Source organism: Apium graveolens, chromosome 7 (genome assembly GCF_009905375.1).
Source record: "Apium graveolens cultivar Ventura chromosome 7, ASM990537v1, whole genome shotgun sequence".
Taxonomy (NCBI): domain Eukaryota; kingdom Viridiplantae; phylum Streptophyta; class Magnoliopsida; order Apiales; family Apiaceae; genus Apium; species Apium graveolens.
The window spans coordinates 114,520,630-114,542,159 of NC_133653.1; positions in this window are offsets into that span (position 1 = coordinate 114,520,630).

Below are 21,530 nucleotides of genomic sequence, written 5' to 3' on the forward strand. Positions count from 1 at the left end.
TCTCCAGAATCATGATAAGCTTTTTTTGGCCATGACACATTGCTTAGGGATTTGGAAGTGTTTGTAATGTTTGGTGGTAGCACAGATGTATGATACTCCCTTGCTAGGCTATAAATAAGCTTCTGGAAAAGCAGCCACTTATGCATTCTTCAATTCATTTAGAAAGAGAGTGTCTTCATAAATCACCTTCGGACTTTGTTTATCAGAATGTCAAGCTCAAATGCCCTTCTAGAGATAAGATAGTTAAGGGACACCTGCACACACCTGTCTACCCCTGAGTCATTTATGTTGACCACAATCCTTCTTTCCTGAGAATTATCCCTTGTTACTAAGATCACCCTTATTGAATTTATTGTCCTGTCCAAATCTCTCTTGTAAGAGAAGAAATTGTCATTGAGAGAAGCCCTGAGAGCCTTAAGCAATTCATCAAATTCCCTGCTTAGACTAGGTCCCTCAGCTGCTCTAATAAGTGTTAAGTGGCATTTATGTCCACTTGGGATGCTCTATAAAGGCTTGAATTGACGTTTTGTACTTAAGTTATTTGTGTTTTTGATGTGTTTTGTAGTGTTTTTGCATTTCAGGTTTATATTAGGGATTCAGGTGATTTGGCATTGTTTTGATGCTAAATTGCTGTTAGGATGGTGTCTTGAATAAAAGCTCCCGGATTGTCAAGAAAATAAGAAAAATAAGATATTCCAGAAGCTCAGCGTGCCCGCACTGTAGTAGCAGGCGCCCGTGCCGGGATGCAGATTTGCAGTGCGCCGACGCTGTTGAAGCACGCGGCCGCACCAGGTCGGGATCACAGAATCCTTCTACTCTAATTTTGATCAGATGGACTTCTAATCTGCAAGGGCTGCTATATAAACATAACTTATGATCATTTTTCATAACAAGACGTACCAGAGATTAAAGAGAAGGCGTAAAAAGACCGTATAGCACAATTCAACCAAGACGAAGAAGATCTAGTTTATTCTTGTGATTCTTTGTTTTAAGTTATAATCTTGGATGCTAGTTTTCTTATTTGTGAACCTATACTCTTGAGTAACGTACTTGGTTTTATTATTTATTCAGTATAAAGACTACGTTTATTATACCATGCATTCATCGGAACCCACGTTGATGATGAGTCAGATTATGGGCTAATCATTATCATGAGGTTCTAGCGAATTTACTTATGGATTTCTTTAGTTAATTTATTTTGATGCCTGAGTGTGTTGTGATTGTATGATAGTCTAGGATTGGCTGTGCTTATTCGTCTTATGAGCGTCGCGAACTTATAAGATAGCATGTTAATCTCTATTGAAGCAAAAGTGAATTTAGAGGTTTAGAACTTGCCATGCTAGCATAGGTTCATGTATTTGATATGCATGATTTGTAGTTAATTTTAACCATCTTACTTGCCCTATATAATCATGATAGATAACTTGTGCATTAAACCGTTATGTTGTCAAATTCTATAGACATATAGGGTCTCAGTATAATTGGTGTCTATTCAGCTTCCATCTCTTTTATGGATGTCTGGTAGTATGGTATTCGTACAACGAAAGTTGGCGTTTATCAGTTTCGTGTTATCTGATTAGTGTCATCACCATTGCATGCTAAGGTTAAGAACAAATAGGCTATTGAATGAAGTAGTAATGAACCTAGAATGCCATGTATGTGTCATATAGTAATCAATTTCTTCAAATTTCTTAGCTAATGTTCTTTAGTATAATCTCTTAGTTAATTCTTAGTTATAAACAATCTCAATTTGTTAATCGTCTTAGCATTGAATAATAACCATACCATTCTTGCATAAGTACATTGATTGAAATTAACTAAAACCGGTCTCTGTGGGAACGAACTAGAAATAATTTTATATTACTTGCGATCGCGTATTCTTGCGTGAATATTAGCGCATGTTTTTGTCCTAACAATAAGCCTCTCCATTCCAATATCAACTTCTTGAGTTTTTCTCTGTTCAACAGCTTGGACACTTTGAGTTGATGATCTTAATAGCCTGGCCTCTATCTCCCCCTTAGTCTTGTTGGCAGGCATGAGAAGGGGAGTAGGAATTTCAGGCCTCACAGCTTCAGGAAGTGCAGGCAATAGTATGTTGAGATTGCCCATGATGGCTCACAAAGTAACAAAATTTTGCATTTGTATGTGCTTGTGGGACTCCACCAAGGCTTGAATGCCAGCCTGTTGACTCTTCACCAGGGTAGTAAGAGTATGCACTTGAGCTGTGAGCTAGTCATTGGAAGCTTGCAGAGTGGAGACTTGACCTTGAAGAGACTAAATTTGAAGGTTTGTAGAAGTTGAGACATGTATGATGAGAACTTGCAGATGATGAGGAGCCAAAAGTTGCTTCCACAGCTTGTTTGATGCCATCCATAAGCAATGTAGAAGGCTCATATCTAGTCAGGTGAAGCTGGTCCAGCTTGATCTTTGTATCATTTGAATTTGTGATTTGCTGTTGGACCACTTCATGAAGAGCAATGAAAGACTGTCTGAGATTTTTGACATCTTTTTCAATAGAAGTCAGATATATTCTTGCCATTTGATCAAAAAAATGTTTGAACTTTGAAGTGATCTTGACTTGTGATGGTATGATCTCATCCATCTTCTCTTTCACTAGTTTCCTGATTTTGTCTTCATGACCAACCAACTTGAATTCTAGTGCTTTTACAAAGAGATGGAAAGCTTTGAGTTGAGCCTTGGAAACTTCATTAATTGCATCATAAACTTCACCAGGAGTCAGTGCTTTAGCATTGCTGCCCAAAATAGTCAAATAATCTTCCCTGAACTTAGCTAAAACACCCTCTATCTCCAGATTAAAGTTCTTGTTCGACCAAGCATCACAATTGCCATTCTATTCAGCTTCATTAACAATTTTGTCTTGTTGCTCTTGGACATCTGTTTGATAGGTAGCATAATGGCTTGATAGTCCTGGTTAGACATGTCCGAGGTCAGCAACTGTTGAGAGATTTATGCAAGTCCTGCAAGCTGATCCACCCTGAAATCTTCAAGATTATATGTAAGTGAAGGTTCTTGTAGCTAGTTGGAGAGAAGGTGTGGTTGTTGAGGTTGTGAGGTTGAGGGTTGTGGAGTTGGATCAGAAATACCTGTGACAGAATTCACAGTTTGACTCACAGTAGGTACTGTGGTTATGACAACTTGTTGTTCCACACTAGTTGTGGGAACCTCCAATTGAATTGGAGGATGGGAGCTTTGGTGGATAGGCTATTTTGAGAGTCTAGGAAGAGGACTTATGTTATAGAGGATGAGTGGAGAGTCTGGATTCAGATGGTGGAGCAGGTTGCCCGGAGGAGATTGGACGAGGGACCGTCCACTAGTGATGTTGATGTTGAGGCCTGGAGGCTGCATAAGATCATTCACTGGATGTTGGTTGTATTGAGAGAGATTCTAGACAGTTAGATAGTGTTGGTCAGGCAGGACATTTGGTTGAGCCCGTAGTTGTTGTTGTTATTTTTCAGCGCCAGTAGGCTTTGGATACTTGGTCAGATGTTGGGACCCCTTTTTCATTTTTTATGTTGTGTTGTACTTCAAAACTTGGTATAGTAGCGGTTGTTAGAAGTTAGGGTTAGATAGGGGGATATTTTTCCATTTTTTCATCTGTTTAACCCTGCTATATTATTGTACCTTATTTCAAGACTTGATGTAATCAGACCTTTTATCTATGTACCCTTGTCTAGTTGAATAAATCATATATCTTGTTGTACACTCTGAAAATCTTTATAAACTATCTTACATACCATGTTTCTATATAATCGTGTTTAACATTTCACAAATCATACCCTGTACCATGTGAAAAACACACAACTTATAAGAGAAATTATATAGTAATAAAATTGCATGGGCAAAATTGGGTAAAGTTTAAATCCGTGAAAGTTATTTCAAAGTAAAAATGTTGTTGTTATATCTCAATGCCATGTTATCGTATTGCTAAATAATTGCTCAATTAGGTTTGTAAGAAATGGCCAACTCACCAGATCAACAAGAAGAAGAAACTCAAACCCAAGACAAAGAACTAAACCAAGATACCACTATGATGAACCGACTTGCTCAGCTTTTGCAATAACCCGTAGCCCCTAAAGTTGGAAACTTCAAACATTTTCAGTTTGTAAATTCCCCAGAGTTCTTAGGTTTGCCCGCCCCGATAAAAGCTCAGTCGTGGTTAAGAGAAATGGAGAAAGCATTTGAGTTCGCAGAAGTTAAGGATGGAAATAAAGCTCAGTATGCGAGTTTTTACCTTAAGGACGAGGCAAGTTACTGGTGGGAATCTTCAAAGTCCTTACTTGAAGGAAAAGACTTATCGTGGGAAAAGTTTACCGAGATGTTTCTGGAGAAGTACTTACCAAGTTATATGAAAGACCAATTAGAGATGAAGTTTTTGGATCTTAGACACGAGGATATGTCGGTGGCAGAATATGAAGTAAACTTTTTGGAGTTATCTAGGTTTGTACCTGAGTATGTGAATACGGAAGCAAAGAAGTCCAAAAGGTTCCAACAGGGACTTAGGCCATGGATACGAAGTCAAGTGACACTTTTGGAGATCAAGAACTATGCCGCCCTGGTGTAGAAGGCAATGATAGTGGAAGGTGTTGGATTTTTAACGCAAAGGGGGCATGAAAAAACACTTTTACACATACAAAATCCAAATAAAAGCATATAAATCGTGAATAAAAATTTGAGGGATCGAATCTAACCTTTTAAAATAATTCGGAGACAACGATCAGAGATCCTTAGCAGTTGCTCCTCAAGTGTGAAGCACTCCACCGGTATCCACCAAGAAAACGAGGTTAAGGAGGAAGAAGGAGGTGGAGAGAATTGGGTTTTCCAAACTTTTTTGGGTTTTCGGGTTTGATGTGGGTTCGAATAAAATAGGGTCTATAATAGTGTATTTATAGGCAAAATTTTCAGCTGAAATTTTCCCATAAATATTATTATTATTATCCCATTTATTATTCTCATTAATAATTAAAACACCTTTTAATCATTAATCCTTTTTCTAAACACTTTAGAAATAATTCTCTCTGTTGATTTAATTTCCAAAAATTAAATCCTTTAATTAATAATATTAAGAACTTTTCTTAATTAATTTATAATCAATTAAATCTCATTTAATCAATTATTAAATTTGCCAATTAATTATTTATTTCATAAATAAATAATTATTAGCCATTATTAATTAATTCCTCCACCATTAAATCATTCTCTTTTTATGGTGTGACCCTGTAGGTTCAATATTAAGCCAGTAGTAGAAATAAATAATAATAAAACTATTTTATCATTATTTATATAAATTCTCTAATTTATTAAATATGATTAATCAATTAATCATATTTATTCTACATCGTGAGGGATACTTCTCAGTGAACTCCATCAGTTGTTTAGCTGTGCGAGTCATGTTCAGTGAACTTATTCCATAATAAGCACCTACATACTAGCTATAGTGTCACCACACAAATGTCTATGAGAACAGACATCCTTCATAATGAAGCAAGCATAGTATGTACCGATCTTTGCGGATTATTAATTACCAGTTAGTAATCCTATGACCAGGAACTATTTAAGTTTAGAGTTATCATCTTTTTAGGTCTCACTATTATGATCTCATCATAATCCATAAAAAGCTTTACTCTAAACTATGGTATATCTTATTTAAACACTTAAATAGATAAAGCCCGTAATAAAAAAAACAAGTCTTTATTAATATCAATGAAATCAAAACAGATTACATAAAAGTTATTCCTAAATCCTAATTCCTGATTGGACTTAGGACATATTCCTTTCAATCTCCCACTTGTACTAAAGCCAATCACTCTGGTATCTAATACCCATCTCATCTTTATGACGATCAAAGTGACTTTCAAAAAGTAGCTTTGTGAGTGGGTCTGCTATGTTGTTATGTGTGTCAACTCTATTTTAATACAATATAAGAAATGTTACCGCGCTCCCACTAACCCTTTTGTAGACGCATGGTTCATCTACGTTTTTGATAAAATCAAACTCTTTGATTGTCTCATCAAAACGAATGTTCCATCAATGAGAAGCTTGCTTTAAACCACATATGGTTCGCAGTAGCTTACACACTAGGTTTTCATTTCCCTTGGAAAGAAAACCATCTGGCTATATGCCAGAACACATAGTCGTAGTAAGCAGCAATCGCAAGCAATATTCGAACTGATTTTAACAGGGCTACAGGTAAAAGACTTCATCAAAGTCAATCCATTGCCTTTGTTTGAATTCTTTTGCCACAAGCCTGGCCTTAAAGGTCTCCACCTGGCCATCTGCTATAATCTATCTTTTGTATACCATATACATAGATTCCATTCTGGATTTCATGGTACTATGCCATTTCTCTGAGTCAACACTACTCATAGCCTCATTATAGGTCACAGGGTTGTCATCATCAAATGATTGACAACTCATTGTCATTCTCAATGACAAGGCCATATTACCTCTCAGGTTGGCGAGACACTCTCCCTGACCTATGAGTGGGCTGTTCCACAAAAGGTTGTTCAGTCAGAACAGGTGTTTCCACTTGATCCGTAGTAGTTTGTGCTTCTTGAACTTCATCAAGTTCAATTTTGCTCCCACTGTTTCCTTCAAGGATAAACTCCTTTTCCAAGAAGGTAGCATGTCTGGAGACAAACACCCGATGATCGGTGCAAAAGTAATACCCTAAAGTCTCTTTAGGATATCCCACAAAACTACATTTTACGTATCGATATTCCAGCTTATCTGGGTCAACTTACTTGACCTAAGCTGGACATCCCCAAATCTTAACGTGTTTAAGACTCGGTTTCCTTTCTTTCCATATCTCATACGAAGTTTGAGGAACAGATTTTGGAAGGCACCTTATTCAGTAAATATGCTGAGGTTTCCAATGCATAACCCCATAGGAATACTGGAAGATTTGCATAGCTCATCATGGACCGAACTATGTCTAACAAAGTTCGATTTCTCCTTTCAGATACTAATCTGGAGGAGTCCACTGGGAGACTATACCATTTACTTTGAGATAATCTAGAAACACTCCATTAAAGTATTCACCACCTCGATCTGATCAAAGAGTTATAATACTATGTTTGGTTGTTTCTCCACTTCATACTTATATTCTTTGAACTTTTCAAAGGCCTCAGACTTGTGTTTCATCAAACACATATCCGAATCCAGATCTATCATCTATGAAAGTAATGAAGTCTGAAAATCCACCCATGGCTTGCGTAGACATTGGTCCACATACATCTGTGTGTACCATTCCTAGCAAATCTGCAGCCCTCTCTCCATGTCCACTAAATGGAGACTGCAGTGCCACTATGAAGTGAGATTTTCATCATCCCTTTTCTTTTATTAGTTTGTTCAATCTGAAGTAAATTATGTCACATATATACAGACCATTATTTAAAGCACCACATCCATAAAGAATATTATCTCTAAGAATAGAACATTCATTATTCTCAGTAATAAATGAAAATCCAGCCAAGTCTAACATGGGAATAATATTCCTCACAATCGAGGGAACAAAATAACAATTATTTAAAACAATAGTCTTGCCCATAGGCATATGTAAATGAAATGATTCTACATCTTCAGCAGCAACTCTTGCTCCATTTCCCATCAGTAGAATCACCTCCTCTTTCTCAAGAGTCCTACTTCTCCTTGGTCCCTGCAACAAATTGCAGATTTGAGAACCACAGGCGGTATCTAATACCCAAGTAGAAATTTGATTTAATGACATATTCACTTCTATCATGAACATACCTGAATCAGAAGTGGTAGTCTCACTACCCTTCTTCTTCTTCAATTCTACAAGGTAAACCTTGCAGTTCCTCTTCCAGTGCCCCACCTTGTTACAGTGAAAGCAAAACAACTTTGCTCTTGGGGTCTTCAGCTTTTGGTGGAACTGGCATTTTCTCACCTACTTTCTTCTTCTTGAAAGGGTTCCTCTTCCTTTTCTTAGGATTGGAACCTTCACCAATTAGAAGAACAGAACTCTTCTCAGGGGGAAAATTCGATTCCGCAGTCTTCAATATGTTGTGGAGTTCAGGCAGGCTGACATCCAACTTATTCATGTGAAAGTTCACAACAAACTGCGAGAACGAACTCGGAAGCGATTGCAAGACCAGGTCTTGGCTCAGCTCCCCATCCATGACAAAACCAAGTTGTCCAAGACGTTCAATCAAATTGATCATCTTAAGTACATGGTCATTCACAGATGATCCCTCGGACATCCTACAACCGAACAGCTCCTTCGATATCTCATATCGAGCTGTCCTCCCCGCCACATCATACAACTCTTGTAGATGCATGAGGATAGTGTGAGCATCCATATGCTCATGTTGCTTCTGTAGCTCAATGTTCATGGAAGCTAGCATGATGCATTGAGCAACATTTGCATCATCTATCCACTTACGATACACAACATGTTCATCATTATGTGCATCACTAGCAGGTTCAGTAGGCTTAGGTGAGTCAATCACGTATTCCAGCTTCTCAATCCTGAGAACAATTCTCAAGTTTCGAAGCCAGTCAGCATAATTAGGACCAGTCAATTTGTGAGCATCTAGTATGCTCCTGAGTGATAGTGCAGAAGACATAACGTACAAAGTAAATCTGTAATGATAAACACATAACAACACTTAGCAAATATTCGATTTCATTTCAAAACACTATATGAATCAGGTCTTTATTCATAAGTGGCTCCCACTAGTTTTCCTAATTTATTCAACCCCCTACATGAAAAATTAAGCATTCATAATGCTAGTGGGAATAGGAATCCTACATTCCATTACACAACCCCGGCTGTGGCACGAAACGCCATGTAATGTTTAATAGGCAGACAACTCTTGTCAATTACATCTTATGTTATTCCCTAATCAAACTTTAGCCTCTTGAATAATTGAGTCATGGCTGTGGCACGACAAACTCAATATTCTAAGTCAAGTCTAACCCAACATTCCGTACAATTGAATCAGTCCCCAAAGGCCCACGGCTGTGGCACGTAACGACCTTTAGATTCTTATTCAATGTACACATCTCTATGTAATAGACAAGTATTTCTTATTTCGAAATCAAAGCCCTCGGCTGTGGCACGAAACGATAATGATTCAAAAATAAGAACTACTTTCTACCATGTTGGAAGGCTATGACCGACACAAGCCCGTTGTATCATTGGCCAATTACTACTTGATATTATTTAATTTTAGAGGGATTATATTACGTTACAATCATAATCATATTATAAAGAAATTCTTCCTTTTAAATTAAATATTTCAAATCAATAATCAATAATCAGATGATTCCCAGATCGGGTGGAGCATTGTCAAGAGGCGTCACTTAATAACCCTTTCTTATAGATAGAAATTTGTTGTTGACAGAATCATCCTTTCTCTCATATCGAAAATTCATATTCAATTACGTGTTTCATAAACACAAGAATCTCATGATTGTATTCATAATATTATTATTAAGGTTATTAAACAATTTCACTATACTAGGTTGTCTAACAAACGCCCTATGTTTATTTAAGTTCACATAAATCTATCATCGCATGATAAACTAAGCATATATCACATATATCAACATGAATAAACATCAAGGTAGGCATGTTACATCATCTAGCACATTCGTCTAAGCATTATACATCTCTATGTATCACATGAAGCATTTAAAAGCAACTAAAATAGTCAAAAACAGCTTAAAAACACTTCATGGAAATATAAACAGTTCAAAACTTTTATATAAACTAAAATTGAGCACTCCATTAGATCCGTCTCGGAAAAACGAATCCAACGGTATATTGCACGCCCAAAACGGAGTTACGAAACTCCCAGAAAATCAATTTTAAAATCAACAGAAGGGCTGTAACGCATTACAGGAACGCGTTACATGGCCTGTAACGCATTCCGGTGATGCGTTACACCCCTTTTCAGCCATTAAAGGGTGTAACGCATTCCGTGAATGCGCCACAGGTGTGTAACGCATTCCCGGAATGCGTTACACCCCTATATTTTTTTTTTGTTCAGAAGCCGCCTGTTTCCTCGATTTGCGTGCATGTCAGACCACCTGATCTTGTCTGTCTTCTATGCAGCAGAGATTGTACAGCAAGTAGATGACAGATATATACATACATACAATGCATATATATATATAATTATTTATATATCTTTATTTAATTAAGAATTTAATTGAAACAACTTCAAAAATTCATAATAAAAAATCTATACATCATAAAATTATGAAAAAAATACCCAGACGATCTACAACACTTGTAGAACCCAGATCAACATTCAAAATTATTCTGAGAAACGATTTCTCATCAGACAAAATTAATCCATGATATAACTTGTAAAAATCATAATTAATTCATACAAACACATAAAATTCTGAAATTTTTACCACAGATCTATATGCATACCCTATGCTCTGATACCAATGTTGGATTTTTAACGCAGCGGGGGCATGGAAAAACACTTTTACACATACAAAATCCAAATAAAAGCATATAAATCGTGAATAAAAATTCGAGGGATCGAATCTAACCTTTTAAAATAATTCGGAGACAACGATCAGAGATCCTTAGCAGTTGCTCCTCAAGTGTGAAGCACTCCACCGGTATCCACCAAGAAAACGATGTTAAGGAGGAAGAAGGAGGTGGAGAGAATTGGGTTTTCCAAACTTTTTTGGGTTTTCGGGTTTGATGTGGGTTCGAATAAAATAGGGTCTATAATAGTGTATTTATAGGCAAAATTTTCAGCTGAAATTTTCCCATAAATATTATTATTATTATCCCATTTATTATTCTCATTAATAATTAAAACACCTTTTAATCATTAATCCTTTTTCTAAATACTTTAGAAATAATTCTCTCTCTTGATTTAATTTCCAAAAATTAAATCCTTTAATTAATAATATTAAGAACTTTTCTTAATTAATTTATAATCAATTAAATCTCATTTAATCAATTATTAAATTTTCCAATTAATTATTTATTTCATAAATAAATAATTATTAGCCATTATTAATTAATTCCTCCACCATTAAATCATTCTCCTTTTATGGTGTGACCCTGTAGGTTCAATATTAAGCCGGTAGTAGAAATAAATAATAATAAAACTATTTTATCATTATTTATATAAATTCTCTAATTTATTAAATATGATTAATTAATTAATTACATTTATTCTACATCGTGAGTGATGCTTCTCAACATATCGCGACTATCCGGATAATATGAATTCACTGCTTAGAATACAAAGAACCTGTCAGTGAATAGTTACCGTACAATAAACTCCTTCTACCCTACAATGTCACGATTAAATACAAGGCATGGATCTCGTGTCAAGCCTATCTAATTCAATCACTTGCTTACCATTTATTATGCGTAGTTCTATGCAAATTAGAAACTCCTTTCTAATTTCATTCACTCTGGCCAGAGATTCCCGAACTAGCATAAGTGGATCAGCCTTGAACATTCGCTTCCTTCACTGGAAGGGGTAGATCCTTTATTGATCATACACTATCTTCGTGTACAAATTCCTATACCCAGAAGAGCCCTAATAATTGTCCCTGGAGACTAAGAACTAAACCAAAGCATAGTTCAGTGTACACAAGATGACTATGATGACCTCAAGTCTAAGGATACTTGTACAACTATCACTATGTGAACAACTGCTGACACGTGAGTGAACTCCATCAGTTGTTCAGCTGTGCGAGTCATGTTCAGTGAACTTATTCCATAATAAGCACCTACATACTAGCTATAGTGTCACCACACAAATGTCTATGAGAACAGACATCCTTCATAATAAAGCAAGCATAGTATGTACCGATCTTTGCGGATTATTAATTACCAATTAGTAATCCTATGACCAGGAACTATTTAAGTTTAGAGTTATCATCTTTTTAGGTCTCACTATTATGATCTCATCATAATCCATAAAAAGCTTTACTCTAAACTATGGTATATCTTATTTAAACACTTAAATAGATAAAGCCCGTAATAAAAAAAAACAAGTCTTTATTAATATCAATGAAATCAAAACAGATTACATAAAAGTTATTCCTAAATCCTAATTCCTGATTGGACTTAGGACATATTCCTTTCAATCTCCCACTTGTACTAAAGCCAATCACTCTGGTATCTAATACCCATCTCATCTTTATGACGATCAAAGTGACTTTCAAAAAGTAGCTTTGTGAGTGGGTCTGCTATGTTGTTATGTGTGTCAACTCTATTTTAATACAATATAAGAAATGTTACCGCGCTCCCACTAACCCTTTTGTAGACGCATGGTTCATCTACGTTTTTGATAAAATCAAACTCTTTGATTGTCTCATCAAAACGAATGTTCCATCAATGAGAAGCTTGCTTTAAACCACATATGGTTCGCAGTAGCTTACACACTAGGTTTTCATTTCCCTTGGAAAGAAAACCATCTGGCTATATGCCAGAACACATAGTCGTAGTAAGCAGCAATCGCAAGCAATATTCGAACTGATTTTAACAGGGCTACAGGTAAAAGACTTCATCAAAGTCAATCCATTGCCTTTGTTTGAATTCTTTTGCCACAAGCCTGGCCTTAAAGGTCTCCACCTGGCCATCTGCTATAATCTATCTTTTGTATACCATATACATAGATTCCATTCTGGATTTCATGGTACTATGCCATTTCTCTGAGTCAACACTACTCATAGCCTCATTATAGGTCACAGGGTTGTCATCATCAAATGATTGACAACTCATTGTCATTCTCAATGACAAGGCCATATTACCTCTCAGGTTGGCGAGACACTCTCCCTGACCTATGAGTGGGCTGTTCCACAAAAGGTTGTTCAGTCAGAACAGGTGTTTCCACTTGATCCGTAGTAGTTTGTGCTTCTTGAACTTCATCAAGTTCAATTTTGCTCCCACTGTTTCCTTCAAGGATAAACTCCTTTTCCAAGAAGGTAGCATGTCTGGAGACAAACACCCGATGATCGGTGCAAAAGTAATACCCTAAAGTCTCTTTAGGATATCCCACAAAACTACATTTTACGTATCGATATTCCAGCTTATCTGGGTCAACTTACTTGACCTAAGCTGGACATCCCCAAATCTTAACGTGTTTAAGACTCGATTTCCTTTCTTTCCATATCTCATACGAAGTTTGAGGAACAGATTTTGGAAGGCACCTTATTCAGTAAATATGCTGAGGTTTCCAATGCATAACCCCATAGGAATACTGGAAGATTTGCATAGCTCATCATGGACCGAACTATGTCTAACAAAGTTCGATTTCTCCTTTCAGATACTAATCTGGAGGAGTCCACTGGGAGACTATACCATTTACTTTGAGATAATCTAGAAACACTCCATTAAAGTATTCACCACCTCGATCTGATCAAAGAGTTATAATACTATGTTTGGTTGTTTCTCCACTTCATACTTATATTCTTTGAACTTTTCAAAGGCCTCAGACTTGTGTTTCATCAAACACATATCCGAATCCAGATCTATCATCTATGAAAGTAATGAAGTCTGAAAATCCACCCATGGCTTGCGTAGACATTGGTCCACATACATCTGTGTGTACCATTCCTAGCAAATCTGCAGCCCTCTCTCCATGTCCACTAAATGGAGACTGCAGTGCCACTATGAAGTGAGATTTTCATCATCCCTTTTCTTTTATTAGTTTGTTCAATCTGAAGTAAATTATGTCACATATATACAGACCATTATTTAAAGCACCACATCCATAAAGAATATTATCTCTAAGAATAGAACATTCATTATTCTCAGTAATAAATGAAAATCCAGCCAAGTCTAACATGGGAATAATATTCCTCACAATCGAGGGAACAAAATAACAATTATTTAAAACAATAGTCTTGCCCATAGGCATATGTAAATGAAATGATTCTACATCTTCAGCAGCAACTCTTGCTCCATTTCCCATCAGTAGAATCACCTCCTCTTTCTCAAGAGTCCTACTTCTCCTTGGTCCCTGCAACAAATTGCAGATTTGAGAACCACAGGCGGTATCTAATACCCAAGTAGAAATTTGATTTAATGACATATTCACTTCTATCATGAACATACCTGAATCAGAAGTGGTAGTCTCACTACCCTTCTTCTTCTTCAATTCTGCAAGGTAAACCTTGCAGTTCCTCTTCCAGTGCCCCACCTTGTTACAGTGAAAGCAAAACAACTTTGCTCTTGGGGTCTTCAGCTTTTGGTGGAACTGGCGTTTTCTCACCTACTTTCTTCTTCTTGAAAGGGTTCCTCTTCCTTTTCTTAGGATTGGAACCTTCACCAATTAGAAGAACAGAACTCTTCTCAGGGGGAAAATTCGATTCCGCAGTCTTCAATATGTTGTGGAGTTCAGGCAGGCTGACATCCAACTTATTCATGTGAAAGTTCACAACAAACTGCGAGAACGAACTCGGAAGCGATTGCAAGACCAGGTCTTGGCTCAGCTCCCCATCCATGACAAAACCAAGTTGTCCAAGACGTTCAATCAAATTGATCATCTTAAGTACATGGTCATTCACAGATGATCCCTCGGACATCCTACAACCGAACAGCTCCTTCGATATCTCATATCGAGCTGTCCTCCCCGCCACATCATACAACTCTTGTAGATGCATGAGGATAGTGTGAGCATCCATATGCTCATGTTGCTTCTGTAGCTCAATGTTCATGGAAGCTAGCATGATGCATTGAGCAACATTTGCATCATCTATCCACTTACGATACACAACATGTTCATCATTATGTGCATCACTAGCAGGTTCAGTAGGCTTAGGTGAGTCAATCACGTATTCCAGCTTCTCAATCCTGAGAACAATTCTCAAGTTTCGAAGCCAGTCAGCATAATTAGGACCAGTCAATTTGTGAGCATCTAGTATGCTCCTGAGTGATAGTGCAGAAGACATAACGTACAAAGTAAATCTGTAATGATAAACACATAACAACACTTAGCAAATATTCGATTTCATTTCAAAACACTATATGAATCAGGTCTTTATTCATAAGTGGCTCCCACTAGTTTTCCTAATTTATTCAACCCCCTACATGAAAAATTAAGCATTCATAATGCTAGTGGGAATAGGAATCCTACATTCCATTACACAACCCCGGCTGTGGCACGAAACGCCATGTAATGTTTAATAGGCAGACAACTCTTGTCAATTACATCTTATGTTATTCCCTAATCAAACTTTAGCCTCTTGAATAATTGAGTCATGGCTGTGGCACGACAAACTCAATATTCTAAGTCAAGTCTAACCCAACATTCCGTACAATTGAATCAGTCCCCAAAGGCCCACGGCTGTGGCACGTAACGACCTTTAGATTCTTATTCAATGTACACATCTCTATGTAATAGACAAGTATTTCTTATTTCGAAATCAAAGCCCTCGGCTGTGGCACGAAACGATAATGATTCAAAAATAAGAACTACTTTCTACCATGTTGGAAGGCTATGACCGACACAAGCCCGTTGTATCATTGGCCAATTACTACTTGATATTATTTAATTTTAGAGGGATTATATTACGTTACAATCATAATCATATTATAAAGAAATTCTTCCTTTTAAATTAAATATTTCAAATCAATAATCAATAATCAGATGATTCCCAGATCGGGTGGAGCATTGTCAAGAGGCGTCACTTAATAACCCTTTCTTATAGATAGAAATTTGTTGTTGACAGAATCATCCTTTCTCTCATATCGAAAATTCATATTCAATTACGTGTTTCATAAACACAAGAATCTCATGATTGTATTCATAATATTATTATTAAGGTTATTAAACAATTTCACTATACTAGGTTGTCTAACAAACGCCCTATGTTTATTTAAGTTCACATAAATCTATCATCGCATGATAAACTAAGCATATATCACATATATCAACATGAATAAACATCAAGGTAGGCATGTTACATCATCTAGCACATTCGTCTAAGCATTATACATCTCTATGTATCACATGAAGCATTTAAAAGCAACTAAAATAGTCAAAAACAGCTTAAAAACACTTCATGGAAATATAAACAGTTCAAAACTTTTATATAAACTAAAATTGAGCACTCCATTAGATCCGTCTCGGAAAAACGAATCCAACGGTATATTGCACGCCCAAAACGGAGTTACGAAACTCCCAGAAAATCAATTTTAAAATCAACAGAAGGGCTGTAACGCATTACAGGAACGCGTTACATGGCCTGTAACGCATTCCGGTGATGCGTTACACCCCTTTTCAGCCATTAAAGGGTGTAACGCATTCCGTGAATGCGCCACAGGTGTGTAACGCATTCCCGGAATGCGTTACACCCCTATATTTTTTTTTTGTTCAGAAGCCGCCTGTTTCCTCGATTTGCGTGCATGTCATACCACCTGATCTTGTCTGTCTTCTATGCAGCAGAGATTGTACAGCAAGTAGATGACAGATATATACATACATACAATGCATATATATATATAATTATTTATATATCTTTATTTAATTAAGAATTTAATTGAAACAACTTCAAAAATTCATAATAAAAAATCTATACATCATAAAATTATGAAAAAAATACCCAGACGATCTACAACACTTGTAGAACCCAGATCAACATTCAAAATTATTCTGAGAAACGATTTCTCATCAGACAAAATTAATCCATGATATAACTTGTAAAAATCATAATTAATTCATACAAACACATAAAATTCTGAAATTTTTACCACAGATCTATATGCATACCCTATGCTCTGATACCAATGTTGGATTTTTAACGCAGCGGGGGCATGGAAAAACACTTTTACACATACAAAATCCAAATAAAAGCATATAAATCGTGAATAAAAATTCGAGGGATCGAATCTAACCTTTTAAAATAATTCGGAGACAATGATCAGAGATCCTTAGCAGTTGCTCCTCAAGTGTGAAGCACTCCACCGGTATCCACCAAGAAAACGATGTTAAGGAGGAAGAAGGAGGTGGAGAGAATTGGGTTTTCCAAACTTTTTTGGGTTTTCGGGTTTGATGTGGGTTCGAATAAAATAGGGTCTATAATAGTGTATTTATAGGCAAAATTTTCAGCTGAAATTTTCCCATAAATATTATTATTATTATCCCATTTATTATTCTCATTAATAATTAAAACACCTTTTAATCATTAATCCTTTTTCTAAATACTTTAGAAATAATTCTCTCTCTTGATTTAATTTCCAAAAATTAAATCCTTTAATTAATAATATTAAGAACTTTTCTTAATTAATTTATAATCAATTAAATCTCATTTAATCAATTATTAAATTTTCCAATTAATTATTTATTTCATAAATAAATAATTATTAGCCATTATTAATTAATTCCTCCACCATTAAATCATTCTCCTTTTATGGTGTGACCCTGTAGGTTCAATATTAAGCCGGTAGTAGAAATAAATAATAATAAAACTATTTTATCATTATTTATATAAATTCTCTAATTTATTAAATATGATTAATTAATTAATTACATTTATTCTACATCGTGAGTGATGCTTCTCAACATATCGCGACTATCCGGATAATATGAATTCACTGCTTAGAATACAAAGAACCTGTCAGTGAATAGTTACCGTACAATAAACTCCTTCTACCCTACAATGTCACGATTAAATACAAGGCATGGATCTCGTGTCAAGCCTATCTAATTCAATCACTTGCTTACCATTTATTATGCGTAGTTCTATGCAAATTAGAAACTCCTTTCTAATTTCATTCACTCTGGCCAGAGATTCCCGAACTAGCATAAGTGGATCAGCCTTGAACATTCGCTTCCTTCACTGGAAGGGGTAGATCCTTTATTGATCATACACTATCTTCGTGTACAAATTCCTATACCCAGAAGAGCCCTAATAATTGTCCCTGGAGACTAAGAACTAAACCAAAGCATAGTTCAGTGTACACAAGATGACTATGATGACCTCAAGTCTAAGGATACTTGTACAACTATCACTATGTGAACAACTGCTGACACGTGAGTGAACTCCATCAGTTGTTCAGCTGTGCGAGTCATGTTCAGTGAACTTATTCCATAATAAGCACCTACATACTAGCTATAGTGTCACCACACAAATGTCTATGAGAACAGACATCCTTCATAATAAAGCAAGCATAGTATGTACCGATCTTTGCGGATTATTAATTACCAATTAGTAATCCTATGACCAGGAACTATTTAAGTTTAGAGTTATCATCTTTTTAGGTCTCACTATTATGATCTCATCATAATCCATAAAAAGCTTTACTCTAAACTATGGTATATCTTATTTAAACACTTAAATAGATAAAGCCCGTAATAAAAAAAACAAGTCTTTATTAATATCAATGAAATCAAAACAGATTACATAAAAGTTATTCCTAAATCCTAATTCCTGATTGGACTTAGGACATTTTCCTTTCAGAAGGGAGCGAGAAGTCGCAAAAAGATAGAATGAAGGTAAGAAAAGGAAGTTTGAGAGCTCGGAGCAAGAACAAGGAAGTTCGAAGTTCAGAGGGAAGGTTGGCAAGAATGGAGGAGGTCAGAATCAAAAGTTTCAAAAGTTTAAACCCGATAATGGAGCTCAAAAGAATCGTGTTTAGAAGACAGGACAGCCGAGGAAGGAGAGTAGACCTCAGGTTCAAGAGTGTAAAGTTTGTGGTAAAAGACATCCGGGAAGGTGTAACAAGTTGGATGTGACTTGTTTTAGGTGTAACCAAAAAGGCAATTATTCATCAGAGTGCCCAAGTGGAGAAAGGAAGCCAGAATTAACTTGTTTTAAGTATGGAAAGGTGGGCGATATGGCTAGAAATTATAAGGAGCCTGTTTAGAAGACAAATGTTCTTAGGATTGTTGGACCACCGCTTCTCCCAGCACCAACAGCTCAACCCAGAGCTAGAACCTTCAATATGACAATGAAAGATGATGTGCAAGATGTGGATGTGGTGGCGCTTGTTATCAACTCAATAGAAGTAAAAGTATTGATGGATTCTGGAGCCACTAGATCATTTATTGCAGAAAGTATTCTTGATAGATTAAAATATGATGCGTACCCTCTTGAACCTAATTTGATTATAGAAGTATCAAATCAAGAGAGAGTTACTTCTAATAGGATTTGTCCCAATTGCGATTTGATTATAGAAGGTCGACACTTTTCTGCTGACTTAATTCCTTTTAAGTTAGGAGAATTCAACGTTATATTAGGAATGGATTGGTTGTCAAACCACGAGGCGCAAATTGAGTGTAAAAGTAAGAAGGTGAAGTTAAAGACCAAGGATGGTGTTGAAGTGGTATTCAAGGGAAAAAGACAATTAAAGAGGGATCTAATGGCTATTCAGTCGAGGAGGTTGCTACGTCAAGGATGCGAAGCTTATTTGGCTCATGTCAAAGATATAGAGAAAGAATCTGTAAGGATTGAGGATATCCCAGTAGTAAGAGATTTTCCCGATGTGTTTCCAGATGAATTACCTGGACTATCTCCAGATCGAGAGATCGATTTCATGATTGATTTGGCTACTGGAACAGAACTCGTATTGAAAGCACCCTATCGAATGGCGCCTGTTGAAATGAAGGAGTTAGCAACGCAATTTCAAGAATTGTTGGATAAAGGAGTAATACGCCCAAGTATATCCCCGTGGGGTGCACCAATGTTATTTGTGAAAAAGAAAGACGGAAGTATGAGATTGTGCATTGATTATCGTGAATTGAAGAAGTTGACGATTAAGAATAAGTACCCTCTACCGCGAATCGATGACTTGTTTGATCAGTTAAAAGGAGCTACTTATTTTTCCAAGATTGATTTAAGATCTGGGTATCATCAGTTGAAGATCAAAGCGGAAGATATACCCAAGACGGCGTTTCTAATGAGCTATGGGCATTATGAGTTTTTGGTAATGGCGTTTGGTTTGACGAACGCGCTAGCTGCATTTATGGATCTAATGAATAGAGTGTTCAAGTAGTTTTTGGATAAGTTCGTTATAGTTTTTATCGACGATATTTTGATATACTACAAGACTGAGGAATACTATATAGAAAATTCAAGGATTTCTTTAGAAATCTTGAGGAAAGCAAGGTTATATGCCAAGTTTACAAAGTGCTAGTTTTGGTTAAAAGAAGTTCATTTTCTTGGACATGTATTGAACAGTGAAGGAATTAAAGTGTACCCAGCCAAGATAGAAGCTGTGATGAATTAGGAAAGACCCAAGACTCCTACAGTGGTCTGAAGTTTTTTGGGATTAGCAGGATACTATAGAAGATTTGTGCAAGATTTCTCTAAGATTGATGTTCCATTGACTAAGCTGACAAGGAAGAATGAAAATTTTTTGTGGACAGATAAATGCGAAGAAAGTTTTCAAAAATTGAAGAAGAGATTGGTAACCGCCCCAGTTTTAGTGTTACTAGATGAAAAAGGAGAGTTTGTGATCTTTAGGGATGCATCGTATAAAGGGTTAGGATGTGTGTTGATGTAACATGAGAAAGTAATAGCATATGCGTCAAGGCAACTAAAGCCACATGAACAGAAGTATCCCACACATGATTTGGAATTAGCAGCGATTGCGTTTGCTCTTAAAATTTGGAGGCATTACTTATATGGAGAAAAGTGTGAGATCTATATGGATCATAAGAGTTTAAAGTATATTTTTACTCAGAAGGAGTTGAATATGAGACAAAGAAGGTGGTTAGAATTGATCGAAGATTACGACTGTACGATAAGTTATAACCCCGGAAAAGCAAATGTGGTAGCAGATGCATTAAGCCACAAAGAAAGGTTGAATATGTTAACTTCATCAGAGGAAATGATCAAGGATTTTAAGAAGTTGGAAATAGAAGTGCAGATTCCAGAGTTAGGAAAAGGAGCCATGTATGTAATGTCATTTCAACCAGAAATCTTGGAAAAGATTCGATGTTGTCAAGAACAAGTAATGAATCACGAGAGAGATAAGTTGACAAGAGAGGAAGTTAGAGCTCAAAAGGATGAAAAAGGAATATATTGTGTTAACTCACGTATTTGGATACCTAACATTGTGGAGCTAAAGCATGAGATTTTGCACGAAGTGCATAACTCCAGATTTTCAATTCACCCTGAAAGTACAAAGATGTATAAGGATTTAAAGGGAAGTTATTGGTGGCCAAACATGAAAAAGGAAATCGGGGAATGGATAAGTAAATGTTATACGTGCCAAAAAGTCAAAGCAGAACATCGCGGCGGAGTGGACTACTTCAGCCACTAGATATACCTGAATGGAAATGGGAACATATCGTGATGGATTTCGTGGTAGGATTGCCAAAGACCAAGTCTAATCATGATGCGATTTGGGTGATAGTCGATCGACTGACAAAATCAACCCATTTCTTGCCTATCAACGAAATATTTTTATTGGAAAAGTTGGTCAAATTGTATTTGGATGAGATTGTGATGCGTCACGGAGTTCCAGTGTCTATCGTGTTCGATAGAGATCCGAGATTTAACTCGAGGTTTTGGAGAAAATTTCTTAATCATTTGGGAACTCGAGGTTAAGA